Source organism: Cebus imitator, unplaced genomic scaffold (assembly GCF_001604975.1).
Source record: "Cebus imitator isolate Cc_AM_T3 unplaced genomic scaffold, Cebus_imitator-1.0 Scaffold157, whole genome shotgun sequence".
Taxonomy (NCBI): Eukaryota; Metazoa; Chordata; class Mammalia; order Primates; family Cebidae; genus Cebus; species Cebus imitator.
The window spans coordinates 948,648-963,402 of record NW_016107472.1 but is presented as its reverse complement, the minus strand read 5'-3'; the positions used below and the strand labels follow the sequence as shown (position 1 = coordinate 963,402).

The 14,755-nt window shown below is 38.0% G+C and overlaps 1 protein-coding gene and 1 long non-coding RNA gene across 29 annotated transcripts in view; one reads left to right on the top strand and one right to left on the bottom strand.

The window, feature by feature from the left end:
- The window catches only part of LOC108314593, a 180,369-nt gene extending 179,157 nt beyond the window's left edge, over nucleotides 1-1,212 (bottom strand). For all 6 annotated transcript variants that reach the window (XR_001829557.2, XR_005202623.1, XR_001829556.2 and 3 more), the window contains exon 1: nucleotides 1,044-1,212. This is a non-coding gene — a long non-coding RNA (uncharacterized LOC108314593). The remainder of the gene's footprint in view (nucleotides 1-1,043) is intronic.
- A 440-nt stretch (nucleotides 1,213-1,652) lies between these two features.
- The window catches only part of ZBTB20 (zinc finger and BTB domain containing 20), an 812,433-nt gene continuing 799,330 nt past the window's right edge, over nucleotides 1,653-14,755 (top strand). For 10 of the 23 annotated variants that reach the window (XM_037743865.1, XM_037743852.1, XM_037743859.1 and 7 more), the window contains exons 1-2: nucleotides 1,656-1,791; nucleotides 13,870-13,976. The gene's annotated coding sequence lies outside the window, so the exon portion shown is untranslated. Of the gene's footprint in view, nucleotides 1,792-1,871; nucleotides 13,977-14,755 lie in introns of those variants that run through there. The other 13 variants (XM_037743875.1, XM_037743867.1, XM_037743869.1 and 10 more) reach the window with 4 other exon arrangements.

Below are 14,755 nucleotides of genomic sequence, written 5' to 3'. Positions count from 1 at the left end.
ATCTATCCTGGGCTTCCTACTGGACTTGAGCCTCATTTTTCCCCCAATGTCTGAGTACTGGATCAATATTTGGTAAGAATTTGGCTCTGGGGAGTGCTATGCTGAGTGACAAACGGTTGAGGACGAAGGTTTTATTGAAGCATTTGAACCACACTTAACTTTCCGTGTTGCTTTATTTGTTACTTCTACCATCCAGGATATTGAATTCTGTGGGCTCCGGTTGGGTCCTTGGTACTTCGGGGGTTCAGTCATAAGAAGCATAATCTGCTTTTTCTGGTAGGATAATAAACCTCATTTATATGAAGGGCGGCTTAATCTAACCTGTTTTACATAATATTTTTCTTTTTCTTTTTTGAGATGGAGTCTCACTCCGTAGCCCAGCCTGGAGTGCAGTGGCACGATCTCTGCTCACTGCAACCTCCGCCTCCCGGGTCCGAGTTACAGCAATTCTCCTACCTCAGCCTCCCAAGTAGCTAGGATTACAGGCACGATCCACCCTGCCCAGCTAATTTTTGTGTTTTTTAGTAGAGACCCGGTTTCACCATGTTGGCTAGTCTGGTCTTGAACTCCTGACCTCGTGATCCGCCCGCCTTGGCCTCCCAAAGTGCTGGAATTACAGGCGGGAGCCACCGCGCCCGGCCTACATAGCATTTTTCTAAATCTTCTGCATGAACAAATTCTTCCTTGAGCCTTAGCACTGCTCAGGCGGCCCCGGGGACCCAGTCTGGCAACCTGCGTCCCATTCCCAGAGAATCTACCGTGACCCGGTGCGGCCTTGCGAGCCCCGCCGCGGCCTTGCGCGCCCCGCCGCCAACCAGATACTCCCTTCAGCTTTCCCACTCTCCGCCCGCGAACCACCCTCCATCCCGCTGCCTCAGCCGTCCACGACAGCGACACCCCCTCTCCGCTCCCGCTACTCCCCACAGCGCGGCTCGCCGCCTCAGACAACCAGTAACCGCCACCTCCGCTGGGGCATCCCAGCTCCATAGGCCCGGCGCGCTCCAGACACCTGCCTCTCACTGGCCACCGCCGCTGCTTCTCACCCCGCAGGCCTCTCGACAATTGGCCCCAGGCCGCCGCTTCGTCATCCTCAGCCTTCTCCTAGAGTACCGCCTCCTTCGCCGGGTCATTTAAGTTTATCACAAATAAATAAATAAAAGAGGAAATAGAAATGCGTAGAAAGTAAAAGCAGTGGGAGGGCGGGACGGAGGCGTGGAGGAAAAGGAGGGAGGAGCGGAAGAGTAAGCAACCGAACTTGATTGCGTCTGTGTCGACCAATCACAGCTCACTCCAGGCCGGTCTTACGGGCTCTCTGAACCAATAGCTTTCCACCTCTCGGATCACTGAACAACGAGATACGATTGACCTCTTCAGAGTGGTGAAGGTGCGGCGGAGGCGGGGGTGGGCGGTGAAGTGGTTGGATCGTTGACCAATCGCTTGTTAATACTGCTCTGAGCGAAGCTTCCGCGCCCCAATGGATGTTTGAGATAGCGGATTGGGCCTCTTTTAGCCCAATCGAAGGTGGTAGAGATGAAGGAAGAGGAAGAAGGGGGTGGGGACGGGGGGCGGAGAGGAGAAGGAAGAGTGTATTTTGTTTATGGGCGGCAACCTCACGAGGGGCGTCCCATTCTCATTGGCTCACTAAAGCCAAGAGTGGCGTGAGCGCAATCCTATAGTGGGGAGAGGTAGAGGGTTCGCGGAGTGAGGCGCCCAATGTGGGCCTTCTGCCGAAGAAGTAGGGGCGGGGGGAAGTTTAGGAGTTGAGGAAAGAAGATTAAAGAGCGCGAGGAGGTAACGCCAAAAACTCTAATTTGTTGTGGGGCGGGCGGGAGGAGGGAGGAGTGTGTGCGTGCGAGGGGGATGAGGCGTCTCCGAGGCGCCTGGAGTTGGGGGCGGCGGGACTGGAAAGGAGTGCAGGGTGGGGTTGAGGGAGCGAGTTACAGAGCGGCGAGCCAGCGGGCCCTGAGCCGGGCGAGCGCGCACGCCCTGCGCCCCGCCCCGCCCGCGCCCCCTCTCTCGACGCCCCTCCTCGCGCCCGCCGGCGGCCTCGCCCGACCCGGCGGCTAGGCTAGAGGGAGGCGCGAGAGGGTCGGCGGATGGCGGGGCGGGCCGGACGTCCCGCAGCTGGAAACGTATCTTCTGCCTTCTTCTCTCTACTCCCTGCGCCTGGAGCCGCTGCTTCCAAGAAGAGGAGCTGAGGGGCACTAGTCGGGGCTCAGGATCTGCTAGAGGCGCCCGCTTATCTTCTGCCCCCTCCCTCCTCGCCCTCCCCTGCTTGCCGTGGCTTTCGCGGTCTCTGGAGCGTCTTCAGAGAACTGGGGGGGCGGAGGTGTCCCGGCCCCACAGCCGCTGGACGCCTTTCCAGACGCTGGAGCTCCCGGCCCTCACCTGCTTCGCTTCTACGACTAGAGAGGAGGGGGCTTGGAAAGGGAAAACACACCTTTCCTTCTTTCTCTTCTCCTTTGGGTCACTTTGGAAACATTAAAGCATGTCAACTCTTTATGATACCTGAGATAAAAATGGTTGAAAGGCTCTTGAAAGTTTAAAACAAATGCCTTCTCTCGTACGTTGTTTAATGCATTCCTGTGTGGCTTTTGGGTCCTTCCCACACACCCCCTCCGCCCCCAGCTGTTACCCTTTTTAAGGATGCTGAAGAGGCAGGAGGCAGGGATTTTCCAAAAGTTCTATTGATAAACACACTTGCACAAACATATGCCAGGCGCACACACAAACTATAAACATTAGCGAAAGGCACAATATGGCGTACAGCTACGCTACCTAGAGCGGTAATCCGCTGATCTTTTACTCCGAACCGGGTTGAATGAGGTCAGTAGCAGGATGACAGCTCTCCAGTAAAGATCAGAATGAATCAGGAAGTAGTTTGGAAGCTTGCGGGTGTAGTTCTGTCCTCAGAATCAGCATTGGCCCAAGTTAAGTTGAACATGTTACCTTTCTAGACATGTGAAAATCTTCTCCACTATTTTTTCTATTAAAAATACCAAAATGTTACTAAAGCCAAGTTTCCTCACCGCATGACCATGCTTAAATTTCAGCTGAACAAAAATTATAGAGGCCATTTCATCCAGTGTTTTCAAGTGAACGGTATTCTGAAGTTACTGTTGTAACTTGTTGCCATTGAAAGTTTTGAAACACACCATTTTATAAATCATATAGCTGAAGACACGAAATTTAAGTGATAACCAGTCATCCTTAAATTTGTAATGGTTTTTCATTTCTGTTCCTGCTCCTAATCTCAAATACCTTTTGCTATCTTATGGAAATATTTATATAGATCCCCTTGCAGCCCCAGTCACATACAGACAGGCCTTCCTGTCCCTGGGTTCCGCATCTGTAGATTTAACCAACTGCAGATCAAAAATATTTTGGGTGTGTGTGGGGGGAATAGATGGAATAGAATATATATAGATATATATAGATCTTTTTCTTGCCACAATTCCCTAAACAATACAGTATAACAACGGTTTATTAATACATAGCATTTACTTCTATTAGGTATTGTAAGTAACCTAGAGATGATTTAAAGTATATGGGAGGATGTGTTTAGTTGATATGCAAATACTACACTATTTTATGTAAGAGACTTGAGCATCTGGATTTTGGTTTCCTAGGGAGGTCCTAGAACTAATCTTCCGTGGATACTGAGGGTCAGCTGTAAGTTTGCCCCGTCAAGATGTGGTTACTTTCTGCTTTTTGGCTTTTAAAACAAAGAATCTCTCTTTTTCTAGTGAAAGAAAAAAAATTCACATTGATTTTCATGCCTTTGTTTTTTGTGATTCTTAGAATATATCAAAGTTGTTGCACACATAGTGCATGGTGATGTCCCTGTGCCATCTTTCCAATAGTCTCCCTGGAAAGCTTTTGGAATTGCCTCTGAGAAATTGCTGATGTAACTGTTCAGTGCTCAAGGGTTAATTTTCGAGATTAGGGTTATGATTTTTATGGAGCTCAATTTTGGAGGGCCTTAGGTTTGAGAACAACACATGGTGTTGAAGTAAACAGGTGAGAAGAAAAGTGAGATTTCTAGAACTATATTAGCTGCTCAGTGAGTTGGGCAATTGGATGTTTTTAGTTTCATGGTTTCAGATCTTATAGATCAGTAGAATACAGGCCTTGTGCCTGTGAAGATCAGGTGACAAGATTGCTGGCTACCAGCCTTCACAGCAATGTGCCGTTTCATGGTGAGGTTCTAATTTTAACAAGCTAAAGAAAGTGTCAGATTAACAATTGTCAAATTTTATCTATTTCCAGGAAGAAGTCTTTATGCTTACCCATCTGGGCCCATGTTTTAAGATTATTACCATACCAAGAAAATACACATATAGGTCATATGTGACATTAGAATTAACATTGATTAGCCACTAAAAGAAAATGTGAGATTACCTGGAATACTAGAGGAAAGAGAAACTTTCTTGTAAGGGCTGTAATTGGGGAAGAGGGTGTTTAGAACTACCAGCTGATGTGATGCCAGTTTCATATATAGTGGGGTCAGAAAGTTTTTGAGACCTGCAAATATCTAACGCCTCTTATTGTCCTATTAAGAATTTGACTACTTGATATAGGAAGAAAATCTAAGGGAAAAAATATTTTAAGTGAATTATTTTTGTTTCATTGTTGAAAGCCTTCAGAAGACTTTTTAGACAAATTGAACTATCTACAAAAAGCTACTCTGAATAATTAGGTCATCTTAGAAGAGCAATAAAAGCTATACATAAGTTACTGTAAAGGATCTGTCATTTATAAAATAATTACCGATTATTCTGAATACCTTCAGAGAATTAGTGGCAAACAGACGTCTTTAAAACATTTGGAATATGGAAGTAGAGCTTGATGGGCTTTGCTTTAGTCTCTGAAATAATCATATTTTTCTGAAATGGATGATTAAATTTATCAAATTGTTCTAGACACTTGGAGTATAATAATGAACAAGAAAGAAAATTGTCTGCCCTTGTGGAGCTTACGTTCTAATGTCACACACACTTTTTGCATTTTAGATTGTTAGGAGAGGAGATTTTTGAATGACACTTTAAAACTTAGCTGCTTTCTTGTTTTAGGAACTGCAATTTGAAAGAGCTTACAGAAGTTTGAGGAGGAGGAAGGCGTTTACCAGTTGGCAGTGATAGGAAAGGAAGATCTTAGTTTATTTCTTATTTGTTCCTTTTATTATTGTCATGAAACTTTCTCCATATATTTTGGTAGGTAATTTTAACAGACAGGGATTTTATTTTTTTCATAATTTTAGTGATGTCTTTGAAATAAATAAAATGTTGCTTTATATTAAAAAATGTGTCTTGAAATTTACTGTAAATTTTCTACATAGTATTATCTTGTTAGCAAAGTGTAGTAAAACAGAAGTGAGAATATATGTTAATTTTTGGTTAGGATTAGTTTTTAGGAATGTATCTGAAAAACCAAGTACCTAAATCATTTTCAGTTCTGGGTTTCCTTTTTGTTTTTTGAGATGAGATCTCCTTTTATTGCCTAGGCTGTACTTGAACTCTTGGGCTCAAGTGATTCTCCCTCCTGCCTCAGCCTCCCAGTTGCTGGGACTATAGGTAGATGCCACCATGCCTAGTTTCAGTTGTGATTTTTATCAAGAGAAGGTAAGAATTTGTTGTAATTAGTTTATAGGCGACATTAAAGAGAAGGACCTGCAAAAAATGCTTTGTTATTTAAACCATTTTTTCAAAAGCATTTGATTGGCACTTTTCTGCTTTAATAGACTTATTTGTAATGCAAGAGGAACATTACAGAAGATTTTAGCAATACTTTAATCATTTAGTCTGTAGGTGTAAAAACCCTGGGTTTCTAACAGAAGGAAAGTTGATGCCTGGTTAAATGAGCATATGATTTAATGCTGAGTTTGTGACTTCAAGTAGTGGGTGTGTCACCTTTCCAAAACCTAGTTCATAGTTCACAAATAACAGTTCTTTTTTTTCCCCCCTCTGTCATGATGAGTCTTACTTTGTTAGCCAAATACAAGTTTAGTCCTTAAGTGGAATAACTTTGTTTAATACACAATCCTCCCTCTCCCAGTCCTGTGTTGTGGAGGGTTTGCTGCTCTAACCTACATTAGATCTCTATAGCAGATCTCTGTTTATGCTAATTTGGAGCATAATCAACCTCTTCCAGAAAGGGTACATATTAGTGCACTTTAGAGCAGTTTGTGATTGCCTCTGGCTATTTGTATACTGACTTGCTAGCATTTGAAAACTTATAAATAGGAAGATTTAGGAGGAAACAGACTTTATAACTAATATATTCTTTCAATTGAATATGAAAAACTAAGAACTTTTCCTGCTTTCTGGTAAGGGTGGTTGATCAATGTGTGTTTGCGTGTGTGTGAGTATATGTTTATAAACGAGCAGTTTTTGAATAAAGACATATCAATACTGGATAAATAATTCCAGTCCTGCCTTGTGATCTTTGACATCGAGTGTATTCAGGGTTCCCTGGTGATTTTGTTTAAGCCACTTTGTTACCAAAACTTTCCTAGTGAGTGTAGCATAGAAACACAGGCTAATTAAATTTTTATGTATATTATATTTGGGGGATGAAATGTTACTTCTGAAGTTTTTTTTTAAGCATGATTACCAGCCAAACTGTAAAATGAATGAAATCTGAATTGCAGAGTTCATAGAACCTTACATCCACAGAAGATAGTTGAGTTTCAAGAAGGTATTCATAACAGCAGAAGATGAAGTCTTGACATTTATCAAATTTTTATAATAATAAAGTAAGCATGACTAAGTTTATTAATATTCATATTTGTAAGGTAAGTCTAAGCATGCGTACAGTGCATTTTAAGTCAAAATTTGGGGTGTTATTGGCTAGACACTATAATTTCTTTGCCAGAGATACTAGGCTGTGTGAAGGCTAACCATCTGTCTAGTGATAAAGACAAAGAAAGGTTTTAATATACTACTATAAAATTTCCACAAACTTGTTTTGAATTGTATTGTCATTTTCTTTTGGCCTTCATACTCTCTGTTGAATATGCACTGGGTCAGTCACCCCACTTTATTTTATGAACACACTATTCAAGGTCTAGATAAGGTTATTGTCACAGCTGATGTGATCTGGAGGCAAGATAAAATATGTTTTGATTTTGCTTTCATATAATATTCAAAAACTCACACTGCGCCACCCATTACTAGTTATACAAATGGTTTCAAGTGTACTTGATTTCACCCACCCATTGTGAATTTTGGGTGTCTTAATTCTTTTGCTTTATATATTCAAGCCTTGTATTTCAAACCCATTCCTGAGCTGTTTGGGGGAAGAAAAAGTAGCAACAGGAATCCAGATTGCCTGTTTTAGGTACAATATGGTGTGATGTGAAATTGAAACAGCAGATTGGTGAGAAACTTTAGTTTCAAACAAATATAAACTAGCTTGTTTAGTGAAGTCATACACAAAACAGTAGTCTCTATTGACAGGGCAATGTTTTTTTCGGTTATTCCCATATCATGAGATCATTTTGGTTTTGGGGGCCAACAGTCTATTTCCAATGTGTCATATAAGAAAAAGAAGCACTAAATACTGCTGATGGTAATGATATACTTACATATGGCAGCCCAAGAAATTATTTATAGCAGTGTTATATCAATAAAAATAGCAATATTAATACTGTGTCAGAATCCATTCCTGACAATATGGGGTAAACAGAACTATAGTCAAACAAAGCAGCCAGCCTGTCTTTTACTGTCAGCTCATGTATATGCACTTTAAGAAAAACTATACACACAGTTTAGAGAGTTGAATTTACCAATTTGATGTCTTTTCAATTACTTTTTCCTCTTTAAAAGATGTTCTAATTCAGCATTAAAAAGATTTTGATTTTTAGTTTTGAATCTCTTGGTACCCATTTTCTTACTGTCATTAGTAAGTTTCTAGAAACTTATTTGTATTTCACTGCTTTATAAATTATCAGAAATTCATTTTAGTGTGCCTTAATTTGGAGCACAGATTACCATTGCAGAAGGAAATTATTAATAGAAGAATCTTTAACAATTTACAAAACAAAACAAAGACCCCTACTACCACCACACACATATGCACACACATTCCCACTCTCTCACTCACACACACACTTTCAATAAATCTCTGCCTTCCTTTAGATGTAAGAAAGCGGCCTTTTCCATGGTTTTAAGATAAAGCACAAATTTTGTTTGTTGTTTTTATTACTTCTTGTTTTTACAATTTTGTGATATTTTAAATATATTTTCTTAGGCATATAAAATTAAGTAGAAGTAATTGCAACCACAGATTTTTAACTTGGGGCAATATCTACTTTTTCAATATCTCATATATTAAATGTAATTCTTTATTGTTCATTGTCAAAAATCTCAGATGTAGAGCTATAAGAGGTTGTTGTAGGTCTAATGCTGCCGCTAACTAGTTGTATGATCTATGGCATGTTGCATAATCTATGTGGATCTCCATCTTAGCACCTTAGCTTTTTCATTTTTAGGGTCATTTTCAGTTCTAATCATCTGAGTTTGTTTCCTTCTACAATTGAATTGTTATTTTAGCTTCCGGTAGTGTTATGGAACTGATGCCTAGGACACCTAGAAAGAGTATATGTAAAATATTTGACTTTGCTTTCCACTTTTAGCCTTTCATAAAAGTTTAATTTTAATGATACTTGCTTTCTAACATAGCCCACTAGTAGGGTACAGATATATGATATTAAGTACTTATAATCTTTCAAAATTGGATGTTTAATAAATCTATTAGTTTACATAAATGCTTTGCCAACTTACCTTAACTCAGGAAGGTATATTGGTAATAGAATTTGTAAACTTGACTGCATTTCATGCAGCATAAAGTTGTTAAATTGGGGATGCAGGTAACAACAGAATGAATCAACTCACATTTTCTAATTCAATAAAATCTATATATAGATAAATAGATACATTTATTCAAAGATAAAAACTTAGTTTTTGTGCTTCTTTTCTTTAAGCAAAAAATAGATATGCATTGAGTAATCAGGAACCACCTCCATGCAGATCCTATAAAATTGGTAATTTTTAACTTCTGCATTTAGTTTTTGATTCTATATTATATCCATGCACAGATCGATTTACATAGGAAGGAAGATAAGATAGGCAAAGAAATTTGACTATTTTGATGTTGGACAGAGGAAAGAATTTGTTAGACTTTGCAAATACTGTCCTTTTATATATTGAAAGAAACAGCTGTATACAATTTGTATGTCCCTGCTTGATAGATCTTTAATGTTAATCTCAAAGTTCTCATTTCAAACTTCACTCTCAGTTTCTGTTTAATTGACTCATTCTTTTTGCTTGTATGAATGGTAGTGAGATGCTTAAAGCTATCTAACACTACCTATTCACAGATGGAAACAGCAATCTGCAGGAAGCTATACTGTCCTGAATCCTGTCATTTCCTCACACCCACCCACAGCTCCAGATGTTCCTGGTACTCATCATATAACCTTTCATAAATCACCTCATAGCCAAAATATACTCTCTAATATGTTAGATAATGCTAAGCTATTTTAGCTTACCAAACATCTAGCTAATCAGGAGAAATTGTAAGAAGAATTTTAGATCAATTGTTGGGCACAAAAGGTGGTATGAATGCTACATTGCATGCAAACAATGGAAAAGATACTAAATGTGCTTAAGGGAAGCTGGTTTTAGCGTTAACTGAAACCCGGTATACGTATTCGAGAATCACTGTAACTCTTCTAAAGCCATCAGTACCAAAAAGACTAGCAGAATTATTAGTGGGAAGCACAATGTAAAGTAAATGCATTCTATCCTTGTATTAAACAATGATATTAATCACACCACCAACACCAGTAGTAGCCAGCATTTACTGAGGTCTTACTTTGTTGCAGGCATTGGTTATATCTGCATTTTTTTCAGTTAGTTCCACAATCTTATGAGACAGGTACCTTTATAATCCCAATTTTAAGGCTCAGAAAGGCTAAATATCTTGTTAAAGCCACACAGCTAAGTATAAAACATATGAGAAATTAAACTCAGGTACAGCTCTGGAGAACCTAAGCTCTTAATCACCACCCCATCAGACCTCTATTGTGGAACAATTTTAACTCAATGCTTGCCCAGATTAATATTGGCAATTTTAATTTAGAAAGGCATTGTCGATTTGGAGAAGGTTCTATAGAAGGGTACAAGGTGAAAGAGTTGTAAGCAGGAAGAATGGTTGATATGGTAGAGTCTTTTAAAAATATAACTCAAGTCTAGAATTAAAAATGATGATAGAGAATTTGTCTAAAGGTTTTACAGTGAATGGACTCTAACTGCTGCCTGATTTAGTTTTATTGACAGCAGTCGAGCTGGGTACCATGTTAAAGCAGGCTTTGGAAATCATGGGGAGGAGCAAGACAAAGGAACCATCACTGGGAATTTTGGGAAGGTATAAGTCAAAAAGGAAAACTAAATCAAACCTGACTAAATAACCAAGAACCAGGGATCATACAGAAATACGGTTAAGGGAGACCAGAAACAGTATATTCAAAGGTAGCAGTTCCTGTGACTTTGGAAGACTTTTGTGTTTATTTGTTCTTTGTGCCCTTAACATTTGTTTCAGAAACCAATAGCTGGCTTAAATATGGATCACTGAGAGTTTGGAATACAAAGACTGCTTTGCTTTTGGCACAAAAACATGATCATCAGTCCTAATCTAGAATTAAGCAGTAACTTTAAGTGCATGACAAAGATGTAATTTAGCACAACCTATGTGGTAGGCCATTTATTGAGTGCCTACTGTGTGCCACCCAATTCAGAAATCACTGTTGTAGGAGCATTTATAAACTACATTGTTGTTTGCTGTCCAGTTTTCAAAAACGAGAAAACATCTGTTAACTTTCTTGAAGATTTGTTGGATATGAAGGGTAAAATACTATGTACCTTAATTTAATTTAATTTATTATGGAATTTAGCTGCTGCCGCCTCCTTCCCAGATTCATGGAGTTTTAAAACAGCCTGTACTATGCTTTTAGTGGAATATAGTCTAGACTTTTATTATATAACTTTAACTTCTCTTTGATTTGTCACTGTACAGAAAGGTTTAATTTTATTTGATAGTATAAATGCATTTCTATCAAAGTAGTAGTCTCAGATCAGTTCAGGTAAAGTCAGTGTACGTGACTTTGGATTATATTTAGTATAGTCAGTATGCATGGATTAAAAGGAATTTTGGTAACCTTTAAAGTGAATTTTTATTTCAAATAATTTAAATGACTTACAACCAAGTATGAATGAATATGTGTGTCATATATGCATATATACTCATATACCCTTTGTCTACAAGATACTAAAAACTTAAAACGTTTTCAAAAGATAATGTTCATTTTTGGACTGTGTTACATATATGAGCAGTATCATCTGAATGCAGTCGAAGAATGATGAAATTGCTCTATCATCTCTTATGTGTCTTTACTGTTCCTTATGAGAGTATTTCTTATATTTTCTTCATTTTCTTATTTTTAGTGCATTAAGAAGTATAGTACAATAATCATTTTATATGATTCAAATGAATACATCACTCAAAAATGTTAGAAAAATTATCAACATTCAGCTTGTGCATGGCACACTTTTCCTCAAGTTCATTGTCAGTGGTACTCTATTCTTGTTATTTTGATAGCCTGTGGTACCTAGTGTTCTTAACAGCTGTGTTGTTTGTATCTCACTGTTCTTTGTACATCTGACCCTCAGAGAAATACCTTTGAACACTCATGCTTTTAATACTCTTTCTTGTTTTAGAGAGAGGTGGAGAACAAGGCAATACTATGTTGAAGGGGCAATTTGAGCTGAAAAGCAGCATGGGAAAAATGAACAAAGTCCTAGGTCCTTCTGATTCAAATATTCTACATTATGGTCTCAACATTTTTTGTTAAGTGAACTACCAAAGTGTGTAAGAGCCAAAAATAAATGGTGGGTTTTGTCTTTTGGGGTATGCATAACTCTGTTTCTGTCTTATATGTGTAATGATGAGTCTTATTATGCAAAAAGGGGTGCATCTGGTGTAAAGTGAATTTGATTCAGTGTGATGTTTTATATGCAGTTTAACTTATAACTTAAATTCTTTGACATTCATCACTTAGAAATGGTAACATTTAGAATTATGCAACACTTAACTGCAGTTCCTTAATGATAGGTACCATGCTTTATTCGTCTTTCTAGCCTTAGTGCTTAGCCTAATATCAGGCACAGAGGAAGGATTCAATGTATGTTGATTAGGCTTTTTTATACTTATCTTAGGAAAATTATTTTTCCTTACCAGGCTATCCATTTACTTATTTGAGTTAAAATTTAGCATTGTTAAAATTGTTATTACCTATTATAGACTTTCCCTGTACTTTTCTAAAACCCAACATGTTTGTACATGCTCACAGTTTTCTATCCTTCTAGGTACTTAATGAAATTCTATCACGGTAGAAGTTCCAGTAAAATTACATTTACCGTGATTCAGAAAGAAATATGTTGGGTATCTCCCATCAGTGGTAAAGCAAATAATCAATTCAGGATATTGTGTTGAATAGAATACACAGAATTATATTATCTGCTGATTTAAGGATGAAGCCCAAATTTCATATCCTATATGATTCCTATCTGGATAGTGGAACAAACAAACCACAGTAAGCTTTGTACTTCATAGATTGCAATTGAGATTTTGAACTTTTTATGTGAGCTTCTAATTCTTACGGAAAGTTCATAAAATTTCACACAATTAAAAATAGGTTTAACTTATTTTACCTAATTATCTGAGTTATTTAGAAGTCTCATCCAGTTAAATACTTTAATATTAGTGATAATGTAATATAATTACTTAGCTCTTCTAAAAAGTAAAATAGGTAATTGGTTTGTGAACAGTATAGAGGGTAACATCATGTAAACCACATGTGGAACACATGTAATTCCTATATAAATAGCTGACATACTTTTTCATATTTATAAAACTTTTTAGATATTGGGAAACTTACTTGATTGTCTAAAGTCATAATTTGTGTCTCTAACTCAAACTACAGCAAACTGATTTGAAGTTGCTTTCAAAGCAAAAGATAGTTAAGTCCTGGAATAATTAAAACTGGGATTGCATTAAAGCTTACTTAAAGTAATTAATAGCTGGAATGTATTTCAGGATCTGTATCTAAGACCATGCAGAGAATATACTGTCATTTTATATATTCAGAAATATGCTTTCTGAGGAAACTATTGATTCTTAGGAGTAAGTATAATGAAGGCCAGACATAACTCACACCCACATACCCCACTCCATCCAAGGCTTTTGTGAAAAGTAAAGATTTTGAAAACAAAGTACTTATATATGATTATCTTCTTCACTTCAAATTCCAAGCTGTCTGCCTTTCTGAAGCAAATGGCTGCTGTAACCTATGAGCAACTGTCATGACACCTTGGGCAGAGAAACACTAATTTGAAACTTTTCTGCCTTCAGTTGGGCAAACAACTGGAGAATGGTGCTACAGTCCTTGGGTAAAGATGAGAAAGCAGCAAACATTGGGAGGAAGAGCTTGGGCTTTTGTGAATTCTTATAGGAGAAGATCAATATTTAGAGGTTTTGTGAACTCTTACAGGAGAAGATCAATATTTACCCATTTAAAATACCAAAGTGTCTCCAACTAACTAAAAAGCTCAAGTAGCTGAGTCCTGGTGGATTCAGTAGAGAAGTCCTGGTGGATTCAGTAGAGAAGTCCTGGTGGAGTCCTCTCTGTCTCTTGAGGCTAAAAAGAAATAGTGATAGGACAACAGAGATCTTTCTCCATGTGCCTTTGCAGGGAACTGGCAGGCTGTTTACCTTTGCTTTTTTAACACCTGTGATATTTCTGTCATTTAGGATTATCTGGCAACCAGACCTGAGTACCAGTGAGTTAACGAAAAAGAGCAGTCTCTTTAAGGAGACCCATAGCAAGTGAGAGAAGAAAATCAGAGTACACGCTCCAGGTAACTAGTACTACTGGCAAAAACATGAAAACTGAATTTGAAAACAAAAATTGGGAGCACTTAAGGAAATTCAAAGAACAAAAAAATAATTTTGGTTATTAAATATATCTCATTTGAACAAGTTAGGATTTGAGGGAGAACATAGTCACTGTTGAAATATGAGTTAGTGACCAAAAAGATCAAAGGCAGGTAATGTATCCAAGCATATAAAAAAACCCATGATGAAATATTGAGTAAAAAAGATGAGATTTGGAGGATAGATCCAGACATCAAAATGTGAATAATAGGAATTACAGTGGGGAAAATTTAGAATAGATAATGAAAAGGTAAAACTTTTTTAAAACTAGCAAAATTTATCCAAAATTAAGAAAGATTGGAGTCTGTGGATTGAAAGGGTTTACTATTTATTGTCTTGACTGAAAGAAAAGACACATTTTAGTATATCCTAATAAACACTCTGAATTCTAAAAAATAACTGCAACGTAAACTCTCAAGTAGAAAAAACAAATTCTTGTAAAGAGGAAAGTATCATAGGATTTCATATTTGCATATCTGTAACGTTGGAAGTTACAAGATAGTGGAATGATATTTGCAGACTGCAGAAAGAAAATGACTATAATTCAAGAATCTCCATGTCCAGAAAGTTATTTATAAGCCAAAGTAAGAAAGAAATACGTTTAAGAATGTACAAGAATTCATTGTATATAGTGATTATATCAAATCTGAGAAAATGCTGGAGAGTAAGTAGATTATAAGCAAATAACAAATGAATTAGAGCA